Source organism: Diospyros lotus, chromosome 13 (assembly GCF_014633365.1).
Source record: "Diospyros lotus cultivar Yz01 chromosome 13, ASM1463336v1, whole genome shotgun sequence".
In the NCBI taxonomy this organism is placed as follows: domain Eukaryota; kingdom Viridiplantae; phylum Streptophyta; class Magnoliopsida; order Ericales; family Ebenaceae; genus Diospyros; species Diospyros lotus.
This window is the reverse complement of record NC_068350.1, coordinates 25,045,631-25,058,438: the sequence shown is the minus strand read 5'-3', so window position 1 is coordinate 25,058,438 and position 12,808 is coordinate 25,045,631. Positions and strand designations below refer to the sequence as shown.

At 37.7% G+C, this 12,808-nt stretch overlaps 1 pseudogene; it reads right to left on the bottom strand.

Annotated features, from left to right (window-relative positions):
* Positions 1–5,738: 5,738 nt before the first annotated feature.
* Positions 5,739–5,838, bottom strand: LOC127789393 (small nucleolar RNA R71; annotated as a pseudogene).
* Positions 5,839–12,808: the final 6,970 nt, after the last annotated feature.

Sequence of the window (12,808 nt, the reverse complement as noted above, 5' to 3'; positions counted from 1 at the left end):
ATGTATGGTATGGATAACTATGGCTAGTCCCCTCGAGCCATAGAAGGGAAGCTAGCGGGTCAAACCTAGGTGAAGAATCACATCTTGCTTCACAAGCACATTCTTCAAGCCTTCGTTGGTCTTTGAATCCTGTCTTCAATTTAGCTCCATCTCTTGCTCTTCACACAGACTACAACTATCACTACTCTATTCTATTCTACATACATTACATAGAATCAAAAACCCCGAGTTACATTCAGGGAGAGTGAGATGAGAAGAGAATGTACATCAGAGTATAAGAGAGGCAGGACACGTAGACCCTATTTCAACAACCAAATTTACAAGCATTCATTCCCAATAATAAATAAATGGTCGACTCGATCCATACCATACACCCATGCAATCAATCACATTGATTTATTCACAATTATGTTAATTAATTGTCGCATCTATTTCAATCTTAATGAAACGCTTTCAATAAATTGAAAATTTGTATAATCTTGGAAAAATAAAATTGTTTTAATTGTGTTGGGCTTGGGCTCCATCCATTAGTCTAACTAATAAGGCTCAACAGGTCTTGGATCAACCAATGCATGTCAAACATACACTAACAGCCCATTAATTAATAAATAATCTAATTAATGGCCCCGGCCCATTTTTAATCATGGCCCATAGGTGTTATACACTCATGGATTGAATAAAAATATAAAAATAGCCAAAAAATTTGGCCGGGCCTCACTTGAGGGTACGGAACGCACTAGGCCACCGAAGGGTTGGCCCGAGTGCTTCATGTGAACCCCAGGGAAGGGTCAAACAGAAGCCCGAGGGAGCGAGAGGGGCCGGGAGGCGGCTGGACAGCATATCGAACATGCCTGGCATGCGCTGGGCGGGTATGGGCTGTGCCAAGAGCGCTAGGGCCACGCCAGGTGCGCTGGCCGCGGCCGTGAGGGCCCCTGGGGGCAAGCGCAGCCCACTGGGGCTGCATGAGGCGCGCAAGGGACTCGTGGGTCGGCTTCGGCCGTGCGCGGGCCGTCTGCGGGTGCGCGGGTCACACCCGTAGGCCGCGCGCAGGTCGTCTGCGGGCGCACGGGTCGCACCCTCGCTGGGCCTTCTCACGTGCGCACGCGTGGCCGTGCCATGCACGCACGTGGTCGGGCCTGGCCGGGCCATGCGCGCGCCTAGGCCGTGTCCAACGCACGCGAGCCCTGCTCGGCTGCGTCTTTCGAAGCCCCGGTGCATCCGTATGCACCCCGAACCCCGTTTCTCCTTTTTCATGTCATATACGATCTTTTGCCCTTCACCCAAAAATGTTTTGCAATCCAAAAATACAAACGCAACAATTAATTAATCATTTCACAAATAACAACATAACCAAATCTGCACGTAAGGAATTGAAATATTTCGACGATGGCTCTAATACCACTGAATGTAAAGTAAGATCGCTACGGGGTAAACAACATAGTTCAAAATTTTTGAACTTACCCCAATCTTGGGGATTGGATCAACGTCGAAATTGAATCATTCACAAAAAAATAAATAAATCTAACCTTTAGATTATCCAGTCGTTTGCGGATTCGAGCCGTCCAAGCGTCCGGCCTCTAACTCATGATACGCAGCACACGTCCGTTGGCAAGGAGAGCGGAATAGGAGTGTTAGCTCCTTCTCCTTTGCGCGACTTATGTATGGACGGTAAAAGAACGCCCTTGTTTCGTATTGATACCAAAAGAAACGGGAAAGAGTGAACGGTAATGCGTTTTTCAACTCTTGAAAAAAGACACCAAAAACCCCTCTTTTTTTTCTCTTATATTTTGGGCAACCCATAAAAGGATATTTATAGTGAAATATCCTAGGGTTTCTAAAATCCTAATGGATTGGGCTAGCCCATTAATTCTAATTTAATTAGAATATTAAATGGGCTTATTCTAGTCCAACTAGAAATATAATTAAATGGCCCAAATCCTTTTATAGGTTTAAATAAAATATTTTGACCCAAATCTAATTCAAGCCCAAATATAATATTTAATATTTAGCCCAAATCTAATTTAGTCCAAATATAATATTTATTTTAATATTTGGTCCAAATCCAATTTAGTCCAAATATAATATTTAATTTAATATTTGGCCCAAATCCAATTTAGTCCAAATATTAACTTAAGCCCAAATATATTTTATTTCCTATTTGCCACTCCAACAAATAGAAAGTTATTAAATTAGAAACTCCTTCCTAATTTAATTAATTGCCATTTTAGGAAACTCTTTCCATTATGACGACTCCTCGTCATATCAACGTCATTACGTCTATTTGTTCTTTTTTCGTGAGAACCTACGACGGCACAACTTCTTGTCGAAGTGTCCCACTTAACCGTACATCCACTCTCCTGGTTTAAGCCAAGGACTGTGCTTATTGCGTATGACTCATTAGGCTTCCGAATTTGTTGGCAATGTGTTGGTACAAACACATAAGACAAGATTGGCCTCTAGTAAGGCTTCATGCCTACCCAATTATTCAAAAGGATTCATAATCCGCAGATAACCTTTCACGAGCATGGTTACTGTGTAATTCAATCCTCTCATCAATGTATCTTATGTGATCTCAAGTATGACGATCTGTTGCTTGATAACAATCACATGAGTTTTCTTCGGTCTTCTGGATATCTTCACTTAATAGAATGTAAATCAATAACTCCTTATTGATCTATTTTACCATGGCCATGGATTTAAAGTGAATATCCACCGAAGGTGCCTTAGATACATCATCCTCTATCAAGGGATAGACGAGTCTCATCTTGGTTATACACCCATCTCCATAAGCCTCACGATATACCCAACGATCGTCTTGAAACATGGTCCACCCTTCACCAAAGGCCGGGTAAGTGGACAATTCGGGTAATTGTTCACGAGTAACACCCGTAAGTGGGAGCGGGGCGTTACAGTTATAGTTGTAAGAAATGTGTGTGTGGGTGTCCTACAATTGTACCTATAATGGTGTGTTGAGTCTTTTTAGAGTATTGAAAGTCATGAGCATTTCTTGTACTTGTAAAGGAAATATAGTGGAAACCCCATTTATTTAGCTTTGGTTAAGCTTTCATGTTCGATCCAACACTGCTGTTGGTAAGGGCTTCCATAACACCCATAGGTGATGTCTGCTTATATTTCACGTTGTTGCGTATCTAGAAAAGCGGGGCATTACACTCTTGCTTGTAATGCTAATGAGTTCCCTTTAACAATCTTGTTATATTCTGAACGCATTGTGGTCTTTCCTTGATTCCCCGCGTTTACTGAGCAACACAATTGCTAACACCCGATCAATGATTATAGGATGACTGTGATCACTGAAGGACTTCATCCTAGGGCCGCTGAAGGTTTCTTGAAGCCCACATGCGATCTCTAACAACTTCATACTAGAGAACTCAATCGACAAGCATACCCCCCAGCCCCCCAAAAGAGGTGTGATGAGTTAATTTTTCTAAATCTTAATGAATTATATCCTTATTTTTTATCTTATATTAATGTTTAATTTAAATAATTATGCACATTATGTACTATTGTCAGGATGATATAAAGAAATTGACATTTGCTAAGTAATTGAAGATGTTAAAGAATCAATCGGATGGCCAACGTTACTACTCAAAATCTAGGGCAATTGGGTCAACTATTCAATGGAGTCCAACGAAAGAAGGCCCAAGCATTTTAATTCCAAGGAAGGCCCAAATCCAACATAAAGAAGACCCAAAACTCAACTTGTAAAAAATCTAATTTTTTATTTTTATTTTTAAATATTTATTTTATGAGTGTTTTTTTGTGTGTGTCTTTTAGCTAAAATCCATTTAACTTTAGGTGTGTATTTTAGCTAAAATCTATTTAACTTTAGGTGTGTGAGTTCCCATTAGATATAATTATGTCTAGTTGAATAGTTAAAATTATGTGGTTTGTATTGCATCTTGTGGGCTATAAATAGCTCACTTGGTTGCACTTGTAAGTGTGATTATTATTCTTGAATCAAAGCTTAGTTGTTTTCTTAGATTTTCTCTTTGAGAATTGCTCTTGTTCTCTTTTCTTTTCTCTATTGTCTTCTCTTGTGATCTTACTTTCTTTCTTTCTTCTGTTGAATTCTTATGTCATTTATTGTTGCTTTATTATCCACCACCTAAATGGCCGGTTAATTTCTGCCTTTAAGTTTCTGCAATTTTAATTCATGTCTTTTTATTATCCACCGCCTAAATGGCTGGTTAATTTCTGCTATTTTAATTCCTGTCGTTTAAATTTTGTTATTTAAATTACGCTATTTAAATTCCTGTCAATTAACTTTCAAATGGAGATGAGTAGCTAAATCCAATCTTGGGTTAAGGGAAGGACAGTGTCCAATGCCAATGATTCCCAAAGAAAGCTACGTTTTAAATGAGTGACATTAATTTAAATTTCAGTATGAGTGTGTATTAATTATTGAGAAATCACTAGGTTTGGATTGGAGCGTAAGCCTAGCTTAGAGCTTTCATGTCACACATGGGAGTTACTAGATTTGAAAACGCTATCATACCCAAATCTGAATGATTAATTTAGTTGTTTTGTGTATTAATTGCAATTGGATTTATTGTAGTTGCTTAAATTAGAATCTCGCAAATCATGTATGGGGATTGCTTAAACTAGAACTATCATTATCTCTAATTGCATTTAATAACAAACCCTCATATCTGAAATTAAATTAATGTTACTAATATTTTCTGCTAAAAATTGGGGATCAATGGGTTGGTGCTGAAATTGTCTTAATTCAAGTGCTATCCAATTTCATATTCTCACATTTAGTGTTTATTTCAACTTCTGCCTTGCTTTATTTCCTAGTATCTATTATCTAAAAATCCATAAAAAAATCTTGTTGCCAATTCGTCCAAATGCGTGTGCGTGTGTGTGATATTCTTTTTCTTTTGCCATAAATAAATCTCTCAGTGGATGACCTGGACTCATCCAGAAAATACGGACTACAACTGCACTCGTACACTGATGAGTATAAACCTCTCATAAAAATAAAGAAAAAAATATAAAAGTCTTATTGTATTTTTTTTATTGTGTTTTAATTGCAGGGTGAGAGTGCAACCAAATTTGGTGCCATTGCCGGGGAGATTGAGGCAAAACCAAAAAGAAAAAAAATAAGAATAAGCATCTCCTGATAAATTCAGTAACTCTGTTTCTTTTTTACTTTATTTTTGTTTTTGCATGGTGTATGATACTTATGTCAGGTAGAATTGTAAGATATCAAAATCCTCTATATAATCTTATTGACTCTTTATCTACCACTAAACTATCACTGACACAATCACTCATATCTCAACACAACGAGAACATGCCACCTGTACTTGGGAGTGATCATGGTGATGAAGATTCTTTTGAACCTGATACATGTAGGCCTCTTAGGGAATATCTCCACCCTCCTAGGAACACTACACCATCTTGCATAGTGCTTCTGGTTAATCATCACAGATTCAATCTTAAACTTGGCACTATCCAATTGTTGTCCACTTTTCATGGGATGGACTTTGAAAATCCTTACACTCACATGAAAGAGTTTGAGGAAGTTTGTGGAACTTGTATGGAACAAACTATCAATGAGGATGTGGTTAGATTAAAGCTCTTTCCATTATCATTAAAAGATAAGGCAAAGATGTGGTTAAACACGCTTGCGCCTTGATCTATTGGAACATGGAGAGAAATGCAAACCACGTTCTTGAAAAAATACTTTCCAGCAAATAGAACAACAAATCTCCAAAGGCAAATGATGAATTTTTCCTACAAACCTAATGAAAACTTTGCTCAAGCATGGGAACGATTCAAGGACCTTCTCAATGCCTATCCACATCACGCTTTCAAGCAGCGGAGAGTGGTTAGTTTCTTCCATGATGCTTTGTAATACCTCATATTTTCGTAAGGTTGCCACGTATTTTAAGTGAGTTAAAATATCAAAAAATATGTTTGAAATGGAAACAAGTGACCGAATCGGTCGTAGGGAGTGCCCTGGAGCTTAGATATCTAAAGACAAAGATATATTTTTGACGAGCATCTCGAGGCGAGATTTATGGCACTAAAAGTAATAAAATAAGAGACGATTTTCGGTTAAGCTAAGTTGTAGCCCAAAAAGACCGAATGATGGTAAGGGATTCCCGAAAATCATATATATCAAGTAATTTTGAGTTATTAATTTTGAGATTTTAAGTATCTCGATAAATTTGATGTTTGAGGGTGTAATTGTAATTAGAGAATTATCCAAATTAAATAAAGATGAAATTAGGAGCTTATCTGGTAAAAATATTAAAGTTTGAGAACTTGAAATAAGGGCCAAAATGTCATTTGGAAGAAGTTAGGGAATTAGCTTGGATCTCAAAGGTTTAATCCATTATAGTTTTAGATTTGAAAAGCCATTCAAATATATCTTTGAGTCTTTAGAGTTCATGGCTAAGATTGTGACAAGTGGCATAATATGATTGGTTCAAGTAATTTATAAATAGGCACCATGGGTTGTTCTCAAACCATTCAAGAGAGCTTTGAGGATTGAAGCACTCTAAGTGGATAAGGTTGCTCTAGAGAGAGAGAAGGAAGTTTGGCAAGAAGGCAGGAAGAAAGCGGTGAAGAACGAGCCTCATCGGAGTTGTGGGTCTTCGTCGGAATTTGTCAAAATCAGTCAGAAAAAAAGTGAGGTAAGTCCTTTTTCTGATAATCCTATATAGGGGGAAGAGAGGGTTGCGTAGGTTCAAATAAGGGTTGAATCGGAGTTAAAATGAGGAAGTTATGGCCGAAATACAAAAATGAGGCGTTGCTGTTCGAAATCTGATGCCCGCGCGTGAGTTACAGGGCACATGAGGGCGTGTGAGAGGCCTATTTTCCTTCAAATTTTTTAATTATGCCCCTAATTTAATACCCCACAACCCTATGTAAAAATATTTGAGGTTAAGTTTACCAAAACGTGTGTTTTTTGCAGAAACCTAGGCCATTTGCTGTGAAATTATATTGTCTACGAGATAAACCAACAAGGTGAGACTCCTATACTCCAAATCCTATTTTTTATTCTTTTATCAGAGACTTCTATTGCATGAGACGTGTTTCATGAAGTTCTTATACGTAAACTCTTGTTATTCTCTTATGTTAAATCATGTTGCATATATGAAATGTATTTTTTCTGGAAAATATAAGCTGTTAGCTTTTTAACTGTTGCATTTATAAAATTCGTGTGGCCATACTGTTGTACATATTTGTTGTTGCTGAGGGAAAAAGTTTGATATCCCCTGAGAGGCGCTATGCGTGCGCCATCGAGAAAGCTCTCGTGGGGAAGACCGTGAGTCTAAGGAACAACGGATGTGGTGCTTGCATGATTTCTACGAAGTCGGGCCAAAGTGACATGGTTAGGGACCTCCCGAGAGGTGCTATGTGTGTGCCATTGAGAAAGCTCTCGTTGGAGGAGGTTGACGTGTTCATGAGGCACCTCGGAGTAGTTCTCCTTGTCTTCTCATACATTTTATACCTGATAATGCATCGATATAAACTATTTTTGGAGTTTCTCACTAGAAGATTCATCTTCTAATTGGACTATGTCCCTGGAATATTCAAACGTTCCAGGTTCGACGAGCGGCTCTAAGGGAAAGGAGGTAGCTGAAGAATTAGCTTAAATTACTGCCTGTAGCATGATTGGCATATTTTGTGTGAACCTATGTAATTTTGGATATGTTTAAGATGTTCAGTTATCACTTGCTAGAGATGATGTCCATGTAATATATTTTGTAGACGTCTTGAACGATTTTATGTATGATAAATAAAGCATTATGGTTGTGAACCATATCAGGTTCGATCTAGCTTCCGCATTTGAAATTTTAACACCTGTCTTAGCTATTTAATATTGGGTTTGTTAAGTTGAGAAGGTGAAAATTAGGGTTTTTGGGAATTTGTGTGATGTATGACAGCGATTGTGGTATGAAAATTTTTTATGTTCTCGAAATCCTAAGTTATAACACGCCCGAAAAATTTGGGGTGTTACATGCTTTGTCTCCCAATCTTAAGATGATAGTGTCAACCATGTGCAATGGGGAATTCTTCGACAAATCGCCTGATGAGGCATTTCATTTCTTTGACACTTTATTAGAAAATACTAGAAATTGGGAAGTTCATTCACTATCAGCCAATGATTCAAGAGACTATCCACAGCCCAAGGGTAAACATAAGCTGAATGAGAGTGATGATTTGAATGCCAGTTTAGCTACATTAACCTAGAAGATTGAAACTTTAGAGATAAAGAAAGCCCAGACTGTTAATGAAATTGAGGTTAGGTGTGCTGTGTGTGAGACTTTAAAGCACAAGACAGAGGATTGTCCTATATTACCTGCTTTTAAGGAGGTATTGTATGGTCAAACTGGAAACACACACTCACACAAAAATGAATGAAGGCAATATTCAAACCAGAATCAAGGGGGAAATTTTCATTCTGAGGGTCACCATACGAACTTCAATTATTATCATCCCAACCTCCGCCATCATCCTAACTTCTCATGGAGAAATGATTCTGCAGCCCAGCTGTCATTCCCTTCACAACCTCCACAATTTCAGGCTAATCAGGGGTCTATAACCAACACATACCAACCTCCTCATAGGAGATCCTTAGAAGACACCCTCAATCAATTCATGCAAGGCCAAATGGGAACAAATTCACAAGTGGCCAAATTCCAAGAATAAACCATTAGAGTCATGGAAGACATTAGAAGCCAATTGACCAAGCTGACCCAAACATTGAGTGTAAGAGAACTTGGATGGTTTCCTTCCCAACCCAATCTAAATCCCATAGGTCAAACCCATTAGGTAGAAGCCTCATCTAGTGAAAATAAAAGTCATGAGCAAGTGCAAGCAATAACTGTCCTAGGAGTGGAAAAATAGTTGAGAAACCTGAAGACCCTAGGATGTCATACCCTACTGTGCAAGAAGAAGAGATAGTCGATCATAGTGATTCGGTTATCAAAACAACCTTAGAGGAAGAACAAGTACCGAGCAAAAAGGAAGACAAAAGTAAAAATGTTGTAGAGGGAACTCAATTCAAGCCCAAACCTCCTTTTCGTCAAAGATTGATCAGTGCAAAGAAGGAACAACAAAATACGGACATATATGAAGTGTTCAAGCAAGTGAGAATCAATATTCCGCTATTGAAAGCAATCAAACAAAAACCTTCATATGCAAAATTTTTGAAAGATCTGTACACTGTCAAAAGAAAAATAAATGTGCATGAAAAGACATTCTTGACCGAACAAGTCAGCGCCATTCTCCAATTGAAAACTCCTCCCAAATACAAAGACCCAAGTTGTCCAACCATTACATGCATCATAGGAAGTCAAAAGGTTGATCGGGCACTCTTGGATTTAGGAGCTAGTGTCAATTTGTTCCCATACAGTGTGTATCAACAGTTCAGATTATGTGAGCTCAAACCCACTAGAGTGACCCTTTAGCTAGCTGATCGATCGGTTAAAGTTTCACGATGAATTGTGGAGGATGTTCTAATACAAATCGATAAGTTTTACTTTTCGATGGACTTCATCGTTTTGGATACCCAGCAGCATCAGAGGCCTCAGCCTCCTATGCCAGTCATCTTAGGTCGACCATTCCTTGCCATATCAAACGCCATCATCAACTGTAGGAATGGAATCCTGAAATTGTCATTTGGAAATATGACTTTGGAAACAAACATTTTTAGGGTTTCCAAACAACCTGACGTGCAGAATGAGATGAAGAAGCTGATCTGATACATACATTGAGTGAGGAGTACATTAACTGTGAATTTTGTAACACCCAGTATTCCTAGTGTTATGAGAATGAGAAAGGAAGTAAGAAAACTTTCAAAAATACCCTTGAGAAGGTGTTAGATCCTTGAGAATGTTGGTGCCCTATGAGAGGGGCATTTTGGAAATTTAGATAGTGAAGTCCAATAAAAAGGTATTTTGGTAAATTGAGAATAATTTCCATGTGGAATTAGGTGTGTAAGTGAATTAAATCCCAATTTTGTATTTATGTGGAGATATATGGGATTAATAAATTCACAAAGGGTATTTTGGAATTAATTCCATAAAGGAATTTAATTATGGAAAATGGAAAAATGGTGGATATTCAATTATGTGGTAAAGTAATTAATTTTTCCCTATATTGGAGAATAAATGTGGTGATGCCACATGGATGGATGAGATTAGAACTTGGAAGCCAAGGTTAGTGTCTTGAAATGACACATGGCTTAATGTGGTCCAAGTTAAATGGTTAAATTAAATGCAAAGGAAATTCTAATTAGTCTTTCAAGCATTTAATGTTGAGCATGATTAAGGAGAATTAAATAAATCCAAATGAAATGGGAAATTAGTCACCCATTAATGGTTGAAAATTGTGAGATTTATTTACATGGGAAAGAAAGTATTTGTCTTTCAAAGTGGTCTCTCATGTGATGGTTGGAAAATAGTCAAAATAAATTAATTGGAAATAAAAGCAAATTTCCAAGTGATCCAATGGTTGCGCTTAAGTATTGAAAAGGAAAAATGTAACGCCCCGCTCCCACTTACGGGTGTTACTCGTGAACAATTACCCGAATTGTCCACCTGCCCGATCTTTGATGAAGGGCGGACTATGTTTCAAGAAGAAACGCCCTAGGTGGGAACTAGGCTCGTCCTTCCCTTCCCTTAAACCCCAGGATTCACTAGCAGAAGTAGGCTTTAAAACACACCGCGTTTGGTTAAAAAGAAATCTCGCGAAGACACCCAATCATTATTTTCTCATTTGAATCTAATTCTTTTCTGACCAAGAATTTTACCGGGCTCCAAAAATCACCATTTAAACCAATCCATTGATGGATCACCAATTTTGGAGGAAAAAACTCATCATTTTCAAGTTTCCAAAATTTCGGCATTTTCTCCAAATATGCCCGAAAAGTCCCTTTATTTTGAAAATTCCTTTGGGGCCCAAATTCAATTAAGAAACGCCCCAAAATTTCCCAATTTTTCAAAAAATTTGGCCGGCGGGGCCCACGGCGCGCCCCGGGGCCCGCGTGGGGCCCCACGCTCCCATGGGGCCATCCCTTACCTCTTCTTGAATATTAAATCTCCATTTCAAGAGAGCTTCCATCTTCATTTTCTCCCATCTAAAATGGCATTCAAACAAGAACTCACTTTGCATACAAGAACACTAATTAAAGAGAAGAAGAGAATACAACTTACCTTGATTCTCTTCTCTTCCTCTTCTTCTTCTTCTTTCATCTTCTCCCTTTCTTTTTTCTTTCATTCTCTCTACAAATGGCCAAAGGGAGACAAGTCTTCCACACTTGTCTTTATATACTACTCTTTTCCATTTTCAAGAATGGATCTCCACCATCCATTCAAAGCACAATCCATGTGCTTAAGGAGAATTAAATCTCCACCATCCATTTTAATAAACAAGACTTCTCTCTTGGAGAAAACACACTTTTAATATATTGGCAATCCATGCCATTTCCTCTCTTTAAATCCCCACCATTGGATTTATTCTCTAATTCAATAATACATCTCATCCATTAGATCTCTTGAATTTCCTATTTATTTCCCATTTAATTAAATGAGACCATTTTCAAAACCATCACACTTGAGAGACATAAATAATTTCTTTCCCCATTAATAAAATATCCATATTTTCCAAGGCATTAATGGTGACCATTTACCATTTTCTTTTGAATTTTCTTTAATCCATATAATCATGCCTCTCATTAAATGCTTGAAAGACCATTTAACATTTCTTTTGTATTTAATTAATTCACCCAATTATACTTGAACCACAAAATGCCAAGTGTCACAACAAGACACTAACCTTGGCTTCCAAGTTTAATCTCATCTCTCCATGTGGCATTACCACATTAATTCACCAACTTAGGGAAAATATAATTATTCTCCTCAAATAATTTAATATCCACCATTTTCCCTATTTCCATAATTAAATCTCCTTTATGGAATTAAATTCCAAAATTCCCAAATACTCTTTGTGAATTTATTAATCCCATATATCTCCACATAAATTCCAAATTAGGATTTTTATTCACTTACACACCTAATTCCAGATAGGAATTATTTTTAATTTATCAAAATACCCTTTATTGGATTTCTCTATCCAAATTACCAAAATACCCTTCTCATGGGCATTCTTAATCTCAAGGATCATCACTTCCTCAAGGGCATTTTTGGAAGTTTACTTACTTCCTTTCCTATTCTCTTAACACCGGTTACACCAGGTGTTACAATACCCTTTATATTGGATTTCACTATCCAAATTACCAAAATACCCCTCTCATAGGGCACCCTCAATCTCAAGGATCCAACACCTTCTCAAGGGCATTTTTGGAATTTTCTCACTTTCTTTCTCATTCTTTTAACACCTGTAACACCGGGTGTTACACAAAATAATCCAATGGATGAGGTTAATCAAGATAAAGAGCATGGATTGTGCTTTCTCCTAGAGAGAAGACTTGTTTATTTGAAATGAATGGTGGAGATTTAATTCTCCTTAAGCACATGGATTGTGCTTTTAATGAATGGTGGAGATCCATTCTTGAAAATGGGAAATGGTAGTATTTAAGGGCAAGTGAGGAGGACTTGTCTTCCTTTGTCCATTTGGAGAAAGAAATGAAGAAGGAAAGAAAGAAAGAGAGATAAGGAAGTCTCCCATGGAAGAAAAAGTGAAGAAGAAGAAGTAAGGGATCAAGGTAAGCTTTGTTCCTTCTTCTCTTTATTTTAGTATGCTTGAATGTAAAGTGAGTTCTTGTTTGAATGCCATCTTAGATGGGAGAAGATGATGATGGAAGCTC